Source organism: Bufo gargarizans, chromosome 1, assembly GCF_014858855.1.
Source record: "Bufo gargarizans isolate SCDJY-AF-19 chromosome 1, ASM1485885v1, whole genome shotgun sequence".
Lineage (NCBI taxonomy): Eukaryota > Metazoa > Chordata > Amphibia > Anura > Bufonidae > Bufo > Bufo gargarizans.
This window is the reverse complement of record NC_058080.1, coordinates 197,245,706-197,259,461: the sequence shown is the minus strand read 5'-3', so window position 1 is coordinate 197,259,461 and position 13,756 is coordinate 197,245,706.

Below are 13,756 nucleotides of genomic sequence, written 5' to 3'. Positions count from 1 at the left end.
CTGTACCCTATTTTGTATGATTGTGCTGCTGCCAACCCCTGAGATTTCTTGCTAACGTCCTCATCATGCATAATGTTCACATAATTGTGAACTTGCACATCATTTACTGCATTTTAAAGGGGCTAAACATAGTTGTTGTCACTTAGTTGTGGTAGTACTGCCCACACCCCAATAGCTGTTATTGTTTTGCTCGTAGACACCTTTTTTAATTTTTATTTATTTAATGCAACCAAATACATAGGTCAGTGAGGGCGAGCCGTTTTCAGACTGAGTTTTGAAACTGCAACCCTTCAACTACGCTTTTCTTGTAAAATTTAAATACGCCAATTTACCCAACAAACTATAGTCCAATATAGTTTTGCGTCATTGCATTTTATCATTTAGCTTTAATAGGCCGCTTCACCAATATACACCTTTGTAAAGTCTAAGGTGTATATTGGTAAACCATAGACTTTTCAAAGGGTGTGGGTGCCCACACACAGGGCCTTGAGTGCCGACTATGGCACCCGTCCCATAGGTTCCCCACCACTAGACATAGGGTGTTTTCAATCCTGTAGTGTATACAGCATTATACTTGAATCATGAATCTGTTGTTCCCTTTGATTTGCTGATGACTGTTTTTTTTTATATCCTTTTTTCTACAGATTCCTTGCCACTGGGAACTCTTTTGCATCCCTGCATTTTGAGTTTTTTTTAGGAACCTCAATGATCTCGAGAATTGTACGACACACTTGCCATGTCATCTGGCAGCAACTCCAAGAGACAGTGATGCCGCATCCCAAGGTGGACGATTGGCTTCGGATCGCTGAGGGCTTCCAAAATTCTGCGTAGTTTCCAAACTGCATCGGGGCAATGGATTGCAAGCACATCCGTGTGAAGAAGCCACCACACTCAGGGAGCCGTTTCTTCAATTATAAACAATATTTTTCGGTAGTGCTGATGGCTGTTGCAGACAGTCATTACCGGTTTATAATGGTAGATATCGGGTCCTATGGAAGCACTGCTGATGCTCGCATCTTTAGTGCTTCTAGAATGGGTGAGCGGCTTCGTGCCAACCAGCTTGCCCTGCCCGAGTCCAGAAGACTGCCCGGATATGCAGGTCCGCCGGCTCCATTTGTCATCGTGGCGGATAAAGGGTTTGCATTGACTCCACATGTTATGCGGCCCTTTCCAAAGCATGGTTTGGATGTCAGGAGGCGTATCTTTAACTACTGGTTGACTCGTGCCCGTCGGTATGTTGTGTGCGCTTTCGGGATACTCTCTAGCAAGTGGAGGGTGTTTTTGTCATCCATACAGATGGATCCGGAGAATGCTACCCTGGTTATTAAAGCTTGTGTCGTTCTACACAACTTCACCAGGATTCACGAGGCTTCCTCTTCTGTTGACATGGAAGATCTTCCTACGTCATCAGATTTGGGTTTGGAAAGGACCCTGCATAGACGACCTGGGACTGCAGGCATTGCAGTTCGGGAACTCTTTGCAGACTACTTCAGCCCAGAGGGGTCTTTGCCGTGGCAGAGGGACGCTATTCGTGGCAGTTTTGGAAATCTTCTGGGCTCTTTAGTTTTTTTTATTTTGTAGATAAATTACTAAAAATGATTGTGGTAGTTGAGTGTATGGACTCGCAAGATAATGAGGACCCCTGACGTGGGCTTGCGGGCTGAGATTTTTTGGACATCACATATTTAAAAATACATATAACTAAATATTAATGATGTTTATGTCTAAATGGTAATTGACTAAAACATCTTGATATTTGGCTCATCTGGTCCAAAAAAAATTCTAATACCTCATCTGCACAGGAACCCTAAATAAAGATGTTGATTAACAAAATAAAGTGTGGCTTTGTGAGATACAGTGTATGTAGTTTTTGTTTTACATTGTGTTTTAAATGTAAATGTTGTGTGTAGTGTGCAAATAAAACAATAGTCAATTAGTTTTGACCCAAACCATATTTTAGTTAAGTTTTGGGATCACCAAAAACAGAGGAAAGGGTAATTTGACAACAGCAAACAAATAACATATAAAGTGCTTGAATAAAAATAACAATTTTTTTTTATAAATCAAGAAGGTCCTGAGTGAAAGAACCTGGCGGAAAAGAGGACCGTGGCCTTACATGGGCCTGTGGTGGTGCCCCAGTTGCCAAACTGGCCTGGTAAAGGGGCTGTCCCACAGAATGCATTTGCCCCTGAGGTGGAAGGTACTGTGGTTGGGGTGGAAAAAAAGGGCCTTGGGTGGGTTGTGGAGGGAACTGATAGGGTGCAGGATTGGGCTGCTGTCCTGCATTTTCTATCTCCAGTTTTAATGGCATTTAATTTGCCAATAATGTCCCCATGGTTCGGGCAAATAAACATTTTAATGACAATGGCCAATGAAGCCATGCAGTCTGGATGCTCTTTAGGAGTGACCTGCTGCATTAGCGGCCCTAGTCCCCTTAACATTTTTTCCTCCAAGCCATTACTCCTCCTCTGGGCAAGAAAATCGATGACGCGTGCGTCAATCATTTCCCGATTCTCTTGCCCAGAGGAAGAGGGAGGGACTTGGCGGCGCCGTCTTGGCTGTGGCTGGACCTGACGTGGTGGACTGGCTAGTTGAAGGGGGGCCTGGGCCTGTGCAGAGTCTTCTGGGTCCTCTACTGGCGTCGCTGCCGGACTTGTGGCGGGGGAGAAAACCGCAGGGGTTTCACTCCCGGCCGTGTTGGATTCTTCCGAGGCATCCAGACTGTCCACAGTACTGTATTTTTAAAGAAACATAAAAACAAATATTAACATTTGCTTTCATCTTTAAAAAAGTACATCATTTATATTTGGTTTAAACAGCCGTGTGTATCCAAAATATATATACGGAGTGGCAGCAAACATCAGATATTTGATATTACACAATGCATAACAGCTTTGATGTGAATAGAGAAAGACATATTTATAATACATTTTAAATGTTACGAAGGGCCAAGTGTTGAAAAGCTATCATGAAACTGAAATGGGAAAACATTGTTTGCCGTTTGGAGCTGTCCAGCCTCAGAAGAGGATTACTCATTTAAGGACCAAAACCAGTGCTGATATTCAGGCCATCTCGTCTGTATGTGCCCCAATACCACCATCCAAACATACAAGATGTAATGTTAACCCAGTCCAACATCATTTAAATAGTCAAAACATGTACCAGGCAACACTTGAGCATGGTGGGAGTAGTACTTAAAATCCGGCTGGTCAAGCGTAGTTGCAACATCCTTATAATCCATTAACATAGGATTAGGTTATTGAGATCTTATATGTGCAAAGTAAGGAATCCATGTCATGGTTTGTGCTAATAAATGTAACCAATATCAATGACCAGTCAAATACCTATTGGCTATCAATTTCCCAAACATACAAACGTTTTTTTTTTTTTGTGGAGCAAACATTACCCACAGCCAAATAAAAAAAACAGGGAGGGTTTAGTCAACTTTATCAATAATCATACCTATCCATAGGATATGTATAAAAGAATATATTGGTGTGTGACCAACAGACAACAAACACAATTATCAACTTTATGAGGGGATAATGCGTGCAGTGCGCACTTGTTATCTCCCTTCTCTATTCCTGGTCAGATTGCAAACATCTATGTTCCTGGACCATCAATAAATTGCTTCAACAGGTACAAACCAGAGAGGGGAGGCGCAATCTGCGCACTGCAGGTGTCGTCTCATCATACAGATCTTCAGCGGTGGTGCCTGGTGTGACTCACCCACAGAAATGATGGAGACCACCAACACTAGGCATGTACAAACTGATGCCCGCCAGCTGATGCCCAACTACAACTCCAAGCAGGACTGGTTAGCTTACATCCATTCTTGCATGCTGGGAGTTTCAGTTTGAAAAGAGCTGGATGGAGTCAGTTATGACATGGCTGCCCTACAGAAAGTATAGGTCTTCTACAGTACAATCCAACTCAACCCATTACTTTCTTGGAAACTTTTGCTTACTTAGATGCAAACGTACATTTACACTAAAAATTAATTTTAAAAGTATCATTAAAAATACTTACGGCCTCAAATCCATAACTGGCCTTAAAAACTGCAGTTGCTGCGTATATATGTAAGGCCGTTTGCGCGATGGCCCCTCACCGCTCCGGCCTTTGCTGGTGACCTCCCTCCGGAATTGGTCCCGGCAGCTTGCCCATCTGGTCTTAGTTTGTTTAACTGTTAAGAAATGACATATTAGTCAAATTTTTAAAAACAACATTAATAAATAGTACAATACATTGAAATTGTTCAATGTGGCCAAAAACACCACAAAGAAAAAGGAAAAAGCACCAAAATCACCACATTGGACAGATTCAACAACACATGGTACAGTCATGCTGGTGTGTGGATACTAATGAAGAAGTACAAGATGGAGGAGACGAGTCGTGCTAGCCATTAGGACTAAAATACTTTACAATATGTGAAGGGGACAACTGTAAGATGCACAATTACAAGGACACGTGTCACCCATAAAAAAGTACCCAGACATGTGATTACACATGAGTACTGTATGCTGTAGCAAAGGGAGGGACAGCCATTTAAAGTTAGAAATGGTGTGGTATGGTATTTATTAGACGTCTCATTTAATAAACCATGTACAGGCCTTTATGCAAAATGAGGCTGGACCACAAAATAAACACTATTGTGACCTCAGGGAGTTTAAAACTACATCATTTTGCCACACAGAGGACAAGGACAGCACAACTACATTGCTATCACTTACCTAATTCTGCCCGGCCTCGGCTATCCGCTTTGGCCCACTCAGTCTTCCTCATGCTGCGGGCCACTTGCTCCCATGCAGCATCCTTTCGCCCTCGGTAGAGTTGAGCGAACACCTGGATGTTCGGGTTCGAGAAGTTCGGCCGAACTTCCCGGAAATGTTCGGGTTCGGGATCCGAACCCGATCCGAACTTCGTCCCGAACCCGAACCCCATTGAAGTCAATGGGGACCCGAACTTTTCGGCACTAAAACGGCTGTAAAACAGCCCAGGAAAGGGCTAGAGGGCTGCAAAAGGCAGCAACATGTAGGTAAATCCCCTGCAAACAAATGTGGATAGGGAAATGAATTAAAATAAAAATTAAATAAATAAAAATTAACCAAAATCAATTGGAGAGAGGTCCCATAGCAGAGAATCTGGCTTCCCGTCGCCCACCACTGGAACAGTCCATTCTCAGATATTTAGGCCCCGGCACCCAGGCAGAGAAGAGAGGTCCCGTAACAGAGAATCTGGCTTCATGTCAGCAGAGAATCAGTCTTCATATCATAGCAGAGAATCAGGCTTCACGTCACCCACCACTGCAACAGTCCATTTTCATAAATTTAGGCCCAGCACCCAGGCAGAGGAGAGAGGTCCCGTAACAGACAATCTGGCTTCATGTCAGCAGAGAATTAGTCTGCATGTCATAGCAGAGAATGAGGCTTCACGTCAGCCACCACTGCAACAGTCCATTGGCATATATTTAGGCCCTGGCACCCAGACAGAGGAGAGGTTCATTCAACTTTGGGTAGCCTCGCAATATAATGGTAAAATGAAAATAAAAATAGGATTGAATGAGGAAGTGCCCTGGAGTACAATAATATATGGTTAAGGGGAGGTAGTTAATGTCTAATCTGGACAAGGGACGGACAGGTCCTGTGGGATCCATGCCTGGTTCATTTTTATGAACGTCAGCTTGTCCACATTGGCTGTAGACAGGCGGCTGCGTTTGTCTGTAATGACGCCCCCTGCCGTGCTGAATACACGTTCAGACAAAACGCTGGCTGCCGGGCAGGCCAGCACCTCCAAGGCATAAAAGGCTAGCTCTGGCCACGTGGACAATTTAGAGACCCAGAAGTTGAATGGGGCCGAACCATCAGTCAGTACGTGGAGGGGTGTGCACACGTACTGTTCCACCATGTTAGTGAAATGTTGCCTCCTGCTAACACGTTGCGTATCAGGTGGTGGTGCAGTTAGCTGTGGCGTGTTGACAAAAGTTTTCCACATCTCTGCCATGCTAACCCTGCCCTCAGAGGAGCTGGCCGTGACACAGCTGCCTTGGCGACCTCTTGCTCCTCCTCTGCCTTGGCCTTGGGCTTCCACTTGTTCCCCTGTGACATTTGGGAATGCTCTCAGTAGCGCGTCTACCAACGTGCGCTTGTACTCGCGCATCTTCCTATCACGCTCCAGTGCAGGAAGTAAGGTGGGCACATTGTCTTTGTAGCGTGGATCCAGCAGGGTGGCAACCCAGTAGTCCGCACAGGTTAAAATGTGGGCAACTCTGCTGTCGTTGCGCAGGCACTGCAGCATGTAGTCGCTCATGTGTGCCAGGCTGCCCAGGGGTAAGGACTAGCTGTCCTCTGTGGGAGGCGTATCGTCATCGTCCTGCCTTTCCCCCCAGCCACGCACCAGTGATGGACCCGAGCTGCGTTGGGTGCCACCCCGCTGTGACCATGCTTCATCCTCATCCTCCTCCACCTCCTCCTCATCCTCGTCCTCCTCGTCCTCCAGTAGTGGGCCCTGGCTGGCCACATTTGTACCTGGCCTCTGCTGTTGCCAAAAACCTCCCTCTGAGTCACTTCGAAGAGACTGGCCTGAAAGTGCTAAAAATGACCCCTCTTCCTCCTCCTCCTCCTCCTCCTCCTGGGCCACCTCCTCTTCCATCATCGCCCTAAGTGTTTTCTCAAGGAGACATAGAAGTGGTATTGTAACGCTGATAACGGTGTCATCGACACTGGCCATGTTGGTGGAGTACTCGAAACAGCGCAACAGGGCACACAGGTCTCGCATGGAGGCCCAGTCATTGGTGGTGAAGTGGTGCTGTTCTGTAGTGCGACTGACCCGTGCGTGCTGCAGCTGAAACTCCACTATGGCCTGCTGCTGCTCGCACAGTCTGTCCAGCATGTGCAAGGTGGAGTTCCACCTGGTGGGCACGTCGCATATGAGGCGGTGAGCGGGAAGGCCGAAGTTACGCTGTAGCGCAGACAGGCGAGCAGCAGCAGGATGTGAACGCCGGAAGCGTGAACAGACGGCCCGCACTTTATGCAGCAGCTCTGACATGTCGGGGTAGTTGTGAATGAACTTCTGCACCACCAAATTCAGCACATGCGCCAAGCAAGGGATGTGCGTCAAATTGGCTAGTCCCAGAGCTGCAACGAGATTTCGCCCATTATCACACACCACCAGGCCGGGCTTGAGGCTCACCGGCAGCAACCACTCGTCGGTCTGTTGTTCAATACCCCGCCACAACTCCTGTGCGGTGTGGGGCCTGTCCCCCAAACATATGAGTTTCAGAATGGCCTGCTGACGTTTACCCCGGGCTGTGCTGAAGTTGGTGGTGAAGGTGTGTGGCTGACTGGATGAGCAGGTGGAAGAAGAGGAGGAGGAAGCCGAGAAGGAGGAGGTGGCAACAGGAGGCAAAGAATGTTGCCCTGCGATCCTTGGCGGCGGAAGGACGTGCGCCAAACAGCTCTCCGCCTGGGGCCCAGCTGCCACTACATTTACCCAGTGTGCAGTTAGGGAGATATAGCGTCCCTGGCCGTGCTTACTGGTCCACGTATCTGTGGTTAGGTGGACCTTGCCACAGATGGCGTTGCGCAGTGCACACTTGATTTTATCGGATACTTGGTTGTGCAGGGAAGGCACGGCTCTCTTGGAGAAGTAGTGGCGGCTGGGAACAACATACTGTGGGACAGCAAGCGACATGAGCTGTTTGAAGCTGTCTGTGTCCACCAGCCTAAATGACAGCATTTCATAGGCCAGTAGTTTAGAAATGCTGGCATTCAGGGCCAGGGATCGAGGGTGGCTAGGTGGGAATTTACGCTTTCTCTCAAATGTTTGTGAGATGGAGAGCTGAACGCTGCCGTGTGACATGGTTGAGACGCTTGGTGACGGAGGTGGTGGTGGTGGTGTTGGTGGTACATCCCCTGTTTGCTGGGTGGCAGGTGCCAACGTTCCTCCAGAGGCGGAGGAAGAGGCCGAGGCGGCAGCAGCAGAAGAGGCCGAGGCGGCAGCAGCAGAAGAGGTAGCAGGGGGAGCCTGAGTGACTTCCTTGGTTTTAAGGTGTTTACTCCACTGCAGTTCATGCTTTGCATGCAGGTGCCTGGTCATGCAGGTTGTGCTCAGGTTCAGAACGTTAATGCCTCACTTAAGGCTCTGATGGCACAGCGTGCAAACCACTCGGGTCTTGTCGTCAGCACATTGTTTGAAGAAGTGCCATGCCAGGGAACTCCTTGAAGCTGCCTTTGGGGTGCTCGGTCCCAGATGGCGGCGGGCAGTAGCAGGCGGAGTCTCTTGGCGGCGGGTGTTCTGCTTTTGCCCACTGCTCCCTCTTTTGCTACGCTGTTGGCTCGGTCTCACCACTGCCTCTTCCTCCGAACTGTGAAAGTCAGTGGCACGACCTTCATTCCATGTGGGGTCTAGGACCTCATCATCCCCTGCATCGTCTTCCACCCAGTCTTGATCCCTGACCTCCTGTTCAGTCTGCACACTGCAGAAAGACGCAGCAGTTGGCACCTGTGTTTCGTCATCATCAGAGACATGCTGAGGTGGTATTCCCATGTCCTCATCATCAGGAAACATAAGTGGTTGTGCGTCAGTGCATTCTATGTCTTTCACCGCTGGGTAAGGGCTAGGTGGATGCCCTTGGGAAACCCTGCCAGCGGAGTCTTCAAACAGCATAAGAGACTGCTGCATAACTTGAGGCTGAGACAGTTTCCCTGGTATGCATGGGGGTGATGTGACAGACTGATGGGGTTGGTTTTCAGGCGCCATCTGTGCGCTTTCTGCAGAAGACTGGGTGGGAGATAATGTGAACGTGCTGGATCCACTGTCGGCCACCCAATTGACTAATGCCTGTACCTGCTCAGGCCTTACCATCCTTAGAACGGCATTGGGCCCCACCATATATCGCTGTAAATTCTGGCGGCTACTGGGACCTGAGGTAGTTGGTACACTAGGACGTGTGGATGTGGCAGAACGGCCACGTCCTCTCCCAGCACCAGAGGGTCCACTAACACCACCACGACCATGTCCACGTCCGCGTCCCTTACTAGATGTTTTTCTCATTGTTATGGTTCACCACAACAACAAAAATATTATTTGGCCCAATGTATTGTATTCAAATTCAGCGGGATATAAATTTGAGACCTAGTATTTAGGCGCTGGGTGACCGGTATGGATTTACTAACAGAATTAGACTTGGAAATGCACAGTAGCGTGTGTGTGAAGTTATTCTGAATGACCCTATGTGCACCTTGAATATTATATACCCTTTTAGGGATAGATTTCAAATAGCTCTGATATAGCAGGAACCACTAAATTATGAAATTGCTAAATTGGGAATTGTACTTCAACCCAGAACAAAAAATGTGCTTTGACGGACACTAAATAACTTTCCCAGCCACAACAGTACAGCGGTAACGAGAGATTTAGCGGGATATAAATTTGAGGCCTAGTATTTAGGCGCTGGGTGACCGGTATGGATTTAGCGACAGAATTAGACTTGGAAATGCACAGTAGCGTGTGTGTGAAGTTATTCTGAATGACCCTATGTGCACCTTGAATATTATATACCCTTTTAGGGATAGATTTCAAATAGCTCTGATCAGAGGCGTACATAGGAATCACTGGGCCCCATAGCAAAAATCTGAATTGGGCCCCTTAACCCCGCCCACTACCCACCATGGTCCCTCCCACTTCATGACTTTGCTCCTCCCATGCCACACCCCCATTAAATAAATTTATACATGACCTACAGAAACTGTTAGGGGTTTCCTGGGGGTGACCTGTCACATGGGATATCTGCTGCAGCCTGCAGGTCTCCTTATTTGGGGTGCCATGTTAGGCTACTTTCACACTTGCGTTCGGGTCTCCGCTTGTGAGTTCCGTTTGAAGGCTCTCACAAGCGGCACCGAACGGATCCGTCCAGCCCTAATGCATTCTGAGTGGATGCGGATCCGCTCAGAATGCATCAGTATGGCTCCGTCTGTCCTCCGCTCAGCAGGCGGACACTTGAACGCTGCTTGCAGCGTTCGGGTGTCCGCCTGGCCGTGCGGAGGCAAACGGATCCGTCCAGACTTACAATGTAAGTCAATGGGGACGGATCCGTTTGAAGTTGACACAGTATGGCTCAATTTTCAAATGGATCCGTCCCCCATTGACTTTCAATGTAAAGTCAAAACGGATCCGTTTGCACTATCATGAACAAAAAAAAAATATGTTTTTTTTTTTTTGTTCATGTTAATGCAAACGGATCCGTTCTGAACGGATCTAAGCGTTTGCATTATAGGTGCGGATCCGTCTGTGCAGACACCAGATGGATCCGCTCTGAACGCAAGTGTGAAAGTAGCCTTAAAGGGAATCTGTCACTAGCAATTTACCCCCAATTTTTTTTTCATGAATCCATGTTTAACAGAGTACCTGTTTTCCATCTGTCTTGTTCTTTTGATTGCGAGTCTTGTCATGTCTTCAAAAAATCGATTCTTATGATATGTAAATGAAGCTGTAAGGAGCCCAGAGGGGCGTTATTCTTTCTCCACGGTGCCCAGGAACGCCCCTCTGAAGTGCCGTGCCCGGCTAAGTTTGAAAACTAATAACGCCTCCAAGTTCATCTAAATCGCCTCCCAGAGGCGCGGCTAAGTGCTCAACACCCCCCTCCTCAGTGCCGCGCTCTGCGGCAAACACCCCGATCCTCCTCTCGCCGGCATCCCAAATCCCGCGCAGGCGCAGTGCCGTCAGTCATCTTATCATAGCGCAGGCAATCGCCGGCACTGCGCCTGCGCGGGATTTGGGATGTCAGCGAGAGGAGGATCGGATTTGGGAGGCGATTTAGATGAACTTGGAGGCGTTATTAGTTTTCAAATTTAGCCGGGCACAGCACTTCAGAGGGGCGTTCCTGGGCACCGTGGAGAAAGAATAACGCCCCTCTGGGCTCCTTACAGCGTCATTTACATATCATAAGAATCGATTTTTTGAAGAAATGACAAGACTCACAATCCAAAGAACAAGACAGATGGAAAAAAGGTACTCATGGATCCATGTTTAATAAAGTACCTTTTTTCCATCTGTGTTCTTCTTTTCCATGTCAGTCTTGTCCTTTCTTCTAAAAATCGATTCTTGCTGTAAGGACTGGAGCCCAGAGGGGCGTTTTTCTTTCTCCACGGTGCCCCTCTGATTAGTGCCGTGCCCGCCTAAATATGAAAACTACTAACGCCTCCATCATTTAGCTGAATCGCCTCCCAGAGGCGCGGCTAAGTCCTCAACACCCGCCCCCCTCCTCAGCGCTGCGCTCTGAAACACCCGATTCTCCTCTCGTCGGCGTCCCAAATCCCGCGCAGGCGCAGTGCAGGCGATTGCCTGCGCCTGTGCTCTGATAATACGGCTGAGGGCGACAGCTTCAACATCGTCACTGGGCATGCGCCGAGCACAGTGACGATGTTGAAGCTGTTGCCCTCAGCCGTATTATCAGAGCGCAGGCGCAGGCAATCGCCGGCACTGCGCCTGCGCGGGATTTGGGACGCCGACGAGAGGAGGATCGGGTGTTTCAGAGCGCAGCGCTGAGGAGGGGGGCGGGTGTCTAGGACTTAGCCGCGCCTCTGGGAGGCGATTCAGCTAAACATGGGGGGGGGCCCTGGGGAGAAAAGCAGCCGCATAGCCGGCTGCAGGTCATCAGTGGGCGGGGCCTTATCTGCGCTACGGGCCCCCCAGTGCCGCGGGCCCCAAAGCAGTGGCGTGGTCTGCCTCTATGGGCGGTACGCCACTGGCTCTGATATAGCAGGAACCACTAAATTATGAAATTGCTAAATTGGGAATTGTACTTCAACCCAGAACAAAAAATGTGCTTTGACGGACACTAAATAACTTTCCCAGCCACAACAGTACAGCGGTAACGAGAGATTTAGCGGGATATAAATTTGAGGCCTAGTATTTAGGCGCTGGGTGACCGGTATGGATTTAGCGACAGAATTAGACTTGGAAATGCACAGTAGCGTGTGTGTGAAGTTATTCTGAATGACCCTATGTGCACCTTGAATATTATATACCCTTTTAGGGATAGATTTCAAATAGCTCTGATATAGCAGGAACCACTAAATTATGAAATTGCTAAATTGGGAATTGTACTTCAACCCAGAACAAAAAATGTGCTTTGACGGACACTAAATAACTTTCCCAGCCACAACAGGACAGCGGTAACGAGAGATTTAGCGGGATATAAATTTGAGGCCTAGTATTTAGGCGCTGGGTGACCGGTATGGATTTAGTGACAGAATTAGACTTGGAAATGCACAGTAGCGTGTGTGTGAAGTTATTCTGAATGACCCTATGTGCACCTTGAATATTATATACCCTTTTAGGGATAGATTTCAAATAGCTCTGATATAGCAGAAACCACTAAATTATGAAATTGCTAAATTGGGAATTGTACTTCAACCCAGAACAAAAAATGTGCTTTGACGGACACTAAATAACTTTCCCAGCCACAACAGGACAGCGGTAACGAGAGATTTAGCAGGATATAAATTTGAGGCCTAGTATTTAGGCGCTGGGTGACCGGTATGGATTTAGTGACAGAATTAGACTGGGATATGGCCAAAAAATAACCACACTATTGCTGGTTAAATGCACTTGGTGACGGGCGCAGCTTGCCCCTGATGTAGTATATGGCCAAAAAATGAACAGACTATTGCTGGTTAAATGCACTTGGTGTCACAGCTTGACGAACCACACTACTGAGGGTTAAATGCACTTGGTGACGGGCGCAGCTTGCCCCTGATGTAGTATATGGCCAAAAAATGAACAGACTATTGCTGGTTAAATGCTCTTGGTGACGGGCGCAGCTTGCCCCTGATTTAGTATATGGCCAAAAAATGAACAGACTATTGCTGGTTAAATGCACTTGGTGTGATAGCTTGACCAACCACACTACTGAGGGTTAAATGCACTTGGTGACGGGCGCAGCTTGCCCCTGATGTAGTATATGGCCAAAAAATGAACAGACTATTGCTGGTTAAATGCACTTGGTGACGGGCGCAGCTTGCCCCTGATTTAGTATATGGCCAAAAAATGAACAGACTATTGCTGGTTAAATGCACTTGGTGTGATAGCTTGACCAACCACACTACTGAGGGTTAAATGCACTTGGTGACGGGCGCAGCTTGCCCCTGATGTAGTATATGGCCAAAAAATGAACAGACTATTGCTGGTTAAATGCACTTGGTGACGGGCGCAGCTTGCCCCTGATTTAGTATATGGCCAAAAAATGAACAGACTATTGCTGGTTAAATGCACTTGGTGTGATAGCTTGACCAACCACACTACTGAGGGTTAAATGCACTTGGTGACGGGCGCAGCTTGCCCCTGATGTAGTATATGGCCAAAAAATGAACAGACTATTGCTGGTTAAATGCACTTGGTGTCACAGCTTGATGAACCACACTACTGAGGGTTAAATGCACTTGGTGACGGGCGCAGCTTGCCCCTGATGTAGTATATGGCCAAAAAATAAACAGACTATTGCTGGTTAAATGCACTTGGTGTGACAGCTTCACCCTGATGTAGGCTTTAGCCAAAAAACAACCACACCATTGAGGGTTAAATGCACTTGGTGACAGGCGCAGCTTGCCCCTGATTTAGTATATGGCCAAAAAAATGAACAGACTATTGCTGGTTAAATGCACTTGGTGTGACAGCTTCACCCTGATGTAGGCTTTAGCCAAAAAACAACCACACCATTGAGGGTTAAATGCACTTGGTCGCAGCTTGGATGCACTTG